This window comes from Alligator mississippiensis, chromosome 3 (genome assembly GCF_030867095.1).
Source record: "Alligator mississippiensis isolate rAllMis1 chromosome 3, rAllMis1, whole genome shotgun sequence".
NCBI lineage: Eukaryota > Metazoa > Chordata > Crocodylia > Alligatoridae > Alligator > Alligator mississippiensis.
The window spans coordinates 238,441,025-238,447,680 of record NC_081826.1 but is presented as its reverse complement, the minus strand read 5'-3'; positions in this window follow the sequence as shown (position 1 = coordinate 238,447,680).

The following is a 6,656-nucleotide window of genomic DNA, read 5'->3' as shown; positions in this document are numbered from 1 at the left end:
TAGCAAAAATGCCTTGACACGAGCTCTGGACAAGGGAGATGATGTGGATGTCATATATCTGGATTTCAAGAAAGCCTTTGACCTAATTCCCCATAATGTCCTCATGGCTAAGCTGGGGAACTGTGGCCTTGATCATTTTACGATCTGATGGCTAGGTAACTGGCTACAGGGTAGGATCCAAAGAGTACTAGTTGATGGGACCAAATCAACACAGCTCAGGGTGAGCAGTGGAGTCCCTCAGGGCTCGGTATTTGGGCCAGTACTCTTTAACATCTTCATTAACAATCTGGAGTTGGGAGTCAGATGCAAACTGGCAAAGTTTGCAGATGACACCAAATTATGGGGGAGGGCAGTCACCCTGCAGGACAGGCTGGGGATACAGGCCAACTTGGACATGCTCTCAAGGTGAGCTGACCAAAACCAGATGGCCTTCAATGTTGAGAAGTGTAAGGTGCTTCACCTCTGTAGGAAGAACCCTCAACACACTTACAAGCTCGGCAGTGCTACACTCACTAGTACCATGACTGAAAGAGGGGGTCCTGATTAACCACAAGATGAATATGAGTCATCAATGTGATGTGTGGCTGACAAAACTAACCAAACTCTACTGATGCATCTCAAACAAAACCAGGGACGTCATCCTCCCGCTTTACTTGGCCTCGGTGAGGCTGCAGCTGGAGTACCACGTCCACTGCGGCCCCCCACTTCAGGAGGGATGTGGAAAAGGGATGTGGAGAGTCCAGAGGAGAGCCACTCGTATGATCCAAGGCCTGGAGGTCAGGCTGTACAAGGAGAGGCTGAGGGATTTGGGACTCTTCAGTCTAGAAAAGAGAAGGCTCAGGGGTGACTTAGTAGCAACCTACAATTATATGAGGGGTGCATCAGGACGTGGGAGAACAGCTGTTCACCAGAGCTCCCCAAGGGATAACAAGGTCTAATGGCCATAAACTCCAGGAAGGCTGATTTAGACTAGACATAAGAAAAAAGTTCTTTATGGTGCATGTGTCCAGGGTCTGGAAAAGACTACCCCCAGAGGTGGTGTAAGCACCTATGCTGGACTCTTTCAAAAAAGTCTGGATATTTTTCTTGCTGGGATCACTTGATCCCAGCTGACTTCCTGCCTATGGCAGGGGGGTGCTATATTCAGTGATCTCACAAGGTCCCTTCCAGCCCCTAATGTCTATGAATCTATGAGTCTATGACATTCTTAGGTAATGGACAATCCATTTTTCTGTCTAGGTTTTCAAACACTGTTGATCATTCTGGTATCTGAGTATTAAGTAAAATATGGGTTTTTTTGAGAGGGAGCCTACAAAGTTTTCATGAATGCTCAGTTGATGGTTAGTTGGTTTAGGCTTTCTCCCTGAAGGTAAGTTGTGGTGTATAAATCCTTGGGAGTTGGTTTACAAAGTACAGTTCAGAATCTCTTGAGAGATAGCAGGCCAGTTCTAGAGTGCAGTCTGCACAGATCTTTACTGTAGATTCCTTTCTCATGTGCTGTTGGAAGAGCTTGACTGCTCAACAGCATGTAACTTTAGAAAACAGATTTTAAATATCCCTGTGTTGGCCAGAGCCTCAGGATGACAACACAGTTCTTTTAAGTTGTGATGGTAGGATGTTGAAAACCTTTGTTATCCCTGTTTTACTGCCTAGTTGTAATACACCTGAATGAGTCATTTCAGAGCTATTCCCTCCCCTCATCTTCCACTATTCTTGGTTTGATAACGTAAGATTTACCAGTAGTTCTCTAAACCATTAAAGAGTCTGATATTGACCAGTGGGATATGTTTTTCAATACTGTGAATATAAGCAGTAGAAGGCCTTCGGCAAGCTTTTCTATCAAAGCTGAATATCAAACATATCCTGGTACAATCACTAGTGCAATTCTTGAGTATCTCTATTCATCACTGTTGAGGCCACATCTGAAGTACTTCAGTTTTGGGGCTCCCACTACAGAAAGGATGTGGGCAAACTGGAGAGAGTCGAGCAGGGGGGCAATGGCAGTGGTTAGGAGGTTGGGGCACATAATTTCTGTGGAGAGGCTGAAGGAACTGGGCTTATTTAGTCTGAAAAATAGAAGACTGAGAGGGGGTTTAATAGCAGCCTTCAGCTATCTGAAGAGTGGTTCCAAAGAGGATGGAGCTAGACTGTTCTCAGTGGTGGTAGATGACAGAACAAGGAGCAATGGTCTCAAGTTGCAGCATGGAAAGTTTAGGTTAGATATTAGGAAAAACTCTCTCACAAGGAGGATAATAAAGCACTAGAACTGGCTACATGGAGAGGTTGTGGAATCTCCATCCTTGGAGGTTTTTAAGACCCATGAAGACAACGCCTTGGCTGGGATGATATAGTTGGGGATGGTCCTACTTTGAGTCAGGGGCTGGACTAGACTTCCTGAGGTGCCTTCCAACCCTAATGTTCTATGATTCTGTTTACTCTTCAACTAGTGCACAGAGGACTTGTCGAAAATTTTATCAATAAATGGCAAAACATAGAAGAGCAAGTTGGTTTTAGGGGAGGAGCAGAAGGGGGATCATTTCTGATGGTTAAGGAAGTATTTCATAGATTTTTAGGGTTGGAAGGGACCTATTAAATCGAGTCTGACCCCCTGCTCTGGGAAGGAAAGAGTGCTGGGGTCAAGTAACCCCAGCCAGGTGCTTGTCTAATCTCCTTTTGAACACCTCCAAGGTAGGGGAAAGCACTACCTCCTTTGGAAGCCCTTTCCATATTTTGGCAACCCTCAGCGTAAAGAATTTCTTTCTGATGTCCAATCTAAATCTACTCTTCTTCAATTTATGGCCTTTGTTTCTAGTAACCCTGAGGGGCGTCCTGGTAAACAGAGTATCCCCTATTTCCTGCTGACCCCCCCCCCCCCCCCCAATGACCAGTAGGACACCAGTATTTCTCTTTGACTTCCTATTAATGCTTTGTACTTGCATTTCATTACAAGCAGATTATAGGTGTTAATGAAAAAAAACAATAGGAGTTTCAGCTGGTAATCTGAGGCACAGGCTGGCAAAAGGGACGCTATCAATTTAGACATTACACTTTTGCCTTAATTTTTTTTTACCCATACACATACAATGCGATAGATAGATAGATAGATAGATAGATAGATAGATAGATAGATAGATAGATACACCCCTCCCCTCCCCCCCCCCACCCGAAAACAAGTAGAAAGGAAAATGTGTGTTCAGTTTTAGATTGAAGACCATGCCGGGGTTATTTGACCCCAGCAGTCTTTCCTGCCCAGTGCAGGGGGCTGGACCCGATGACTTCATGAGGTCCCTTCCAGCCCTAAACTTCTGTGAATCTGACAGGATTTTATGCACATTTAGTTGCATTGTTTTCCTGCTCAGTTTCCCTTTTGGCTGCTTGAAAGACCCAAACCATTGAAACCGCATAAAGAAAAAAAGATGTTAAATGTTATTTAACACCCATAGAATTCAGCAGGAGGCTCCAAAGGAAGTCTCGTATTTGACACAACTTAAAACAAGTTTTGTTTTACAGTTTTGGCTTTAATTCACTTGACTACGATTTACATGGCAAGCCATTTATATTTGGCAAGTCGCAACATTCCTGAGGTGCAGCCAAGAATAGAAGCAGACCTCTTAAAAAGGAGACCCCTTCTTTAGCCACAAGTCCATACACGTTAATAAAAACACTAGAAAGCTTCAGAAGCAATCATCTATTTTTAAAATGAACAATTAACAGTTGAACTAAAACACTTTAGTCCCAGACAGAAAGATCAGATTATGCCAATTTTAATGTGAGGTTTGATCCCTCAGATTATTCAATTTCCACAAAACCCACATCCTATTTTTTTTGTACCTAAGCACTAAAAAAAACTACAGGTTTTAAGGACATTTAAATGAGAATCTTATGTAAATCTACTTGAGTGAAGAGGGTGTTGTAATAATATTTGTTGCCATTGTGTGATAATATATAAGAATAAAATCAACTAGTGTTACTCTTTGTATAGTAATACATATCAATTGTAAAAAGAAGGGGTATTAAAAATTACATTAACTGCTGTACTGAAATTTTCTTACGAAACTGTGCAAATGATATTTTTTTCCAATAGCTATTAGTTTCCTAATGGCAAAGCTCCTTGAATGTACAATGTTTCAACACTAGTGAATCTATATATATAGCCTTTGAGGTGGAAAGGGTTTTAATTCCACAAGTCTTTTTCTTTCTAGTCAGTCTTGATCAAAATAATGAAAATGTGTTAGAGGGGCTTTTCTATTTCATAATCTCAGTGTATTTAGTGTTCAACTAGCATGGTGCCACCCCACCATTCTGTACTGACCCATCATCAGCAAGCATGCTAGGAGTAACAAGTTTTATTGCAATTTGTGCCTAAGATTCTTTAGCAAGAGTGTTGTCATTTCATTTTGCCCCTCCCTCCCCCTTAGATTATAATTATAATTTAACACTTCGTTCTAATTTTGCCCTAAACGAGAATACTTGATATAATTTTCCAATTTCACAAAATCTAAGAACTGCCAGTTTACTACTGCTAGATGAGTGTGTTTTCATTGCTGTAAAAAGAAAAAAAAAATTGGACTGAAGCGTTATCTCTGTTGCTGGATGGAAAATACATGTTTAAAATACTCATAGTGTTCCCCTATAAACAAGAGAAATTCTCACTACCAAGCAGGATTAGCCTCATAGCAACATATGCTTGAACAGTGCGGGGTCAAACTTTTTGGCAGGCATGCTACAATGTAAGCCCTGCATCTGTCCCAAGTGCCATTCATCTTCTTCCCCTGCCCAATCTGCTGCTCTACTTTCTGCTCCCTGTTCTTCCTGTTGCAGTGTTCCCTGTTGCCTCCCTGATCTGCTGAGTGCTACACATGGGCTGCCAATGTTTCGTGCCTTTCTGACATTGCAAAGTTGCTCCCTTTCATGGAAGGGTTATGTCCTAACATGTTCTAACTTTAATAGGTCATTGCATTTCAGTGATGTGCAACTGTTGTAAGCAAATGTGTGACTTGGTCCTTATTTCAAATATATTTACTTGAAGAAGCCTCTCTAGTGGTAGTAATGGAGAAAAAAAAGTTTTGCCAAACCCTAATGTAGATTTGGTCTGCGCTACAGCTCATTCATCTGTAAAATTAGCATAATCTGGAGAAAGGAGTCAATGAAAAGTTGAGAATTTGGCATAGACTACTGTGTTGGCTCCTAAATTGTGTTGTACTTCCACCCATCTATGGCTTCAAAAGATACCACGTATACTGTCTGCCCTGTTTTTTGAGTGGAGGGCAAGTCTTAACTACAAACAGAACCCTAAGTTAAAAACACAGCTTGGGTCCTGAAATTGAGTGGTAATGGTAAGTCTTTACCACATAGGGCAATATAAACTATACAGTATAACATTTTCATTTTCTCATTTTAAGCGTAGTGTCCCATGTTAAGTTATTGGGTTGGGTTGAATAATGCAAGTGTAGAAACCTGTTATAGTTTAGGAAAAGACGACCCTGTCAATATTCTTTTCTCTTTCCTTTTGCCATTCATAAAACCTATTATATTGATATTTTGTTTGAAAAATATTGTCCTAATATTACTAGGTACCTGATTCTTCAGTAAAATTATGCTTATAGCCTGGAGAAACCATATGTGTTATCTGGTGCAGAAGACTGGAAAACGTCCATGAGGAAGAATTAAGCTGTTATTTTCAGCCATATAAACAGAGCAGGAATTGGTACCTATTCCCCACTCCTCATCCCCCCTCTTTCTTCAGGGGCTCTGCATAAGAAGTCCTTTTGCCACTCCTTGTTGGGAGCAGTACAAGAGGTTCCTCACCAGCACCAGGGAAAATTGTTCTGTATAAAGGCTACTTCTTACACTAAAAGATGAACAAATGGTGGCAACCCTTCTTAGACCACAGGAAAAAAGATAATCTGCAAACTGGAGTTGGGGATAGTGCAGCTAGCTATTGTAATCCTTCCTCTCCCTGCAGTTTGGGAACTGCTTCAATCACTCAGCCTTCAAGAAATCTACTTTCACAAAGCACTGCATCATACTGTATGGGAAATACCTGAGGTTTGTGGTAGCTCAGTATCACTACCTACAGTACAAGATTAGAAGTGAAAATGTATACATTCCATATAAAATGCATGTAATATGTATGAGCATAATAATGTATATTTACTTAAAAAAAACCCCAAAACCTAATTATTATTCTTTTAATTGATCCAACTGATTTTTTTTTCTCCGAAAGAAGTTAAATTAGTAGATAATTTAGCCTGGGAAGTAAGTATGACTATAAATGAGCAATTCAGATGGTTTGAACAAAACTAGGTTTTGATATTAGTTCTCTTTTCGAATTATCTTTCAAAGTCACTTGCGGCTCTGTCCCATGCCCCTCCCTGCCCCACCCCCATTTCCTCCCTCACCTGAAGAGCTGCGTATTGGAAATCAGATCGGTTTTGGCCGATATATGTCCTTAAAGATCAGCTATTGGTATTGGCCCCGAAAACGTCTATCGGTGCACCCTTAATAATTGAAGATGCAAAATAGCATTCATGAGCTTAAGAAACCAAGGGAGATTGTACTGTCCCTTAACATAATATGCACAAAGGATTAACAAATTTAAAATACCCTGCTTAGGAGACTGAAGCTTCATGTTATTTGTAAGCTTGTAAAATCAT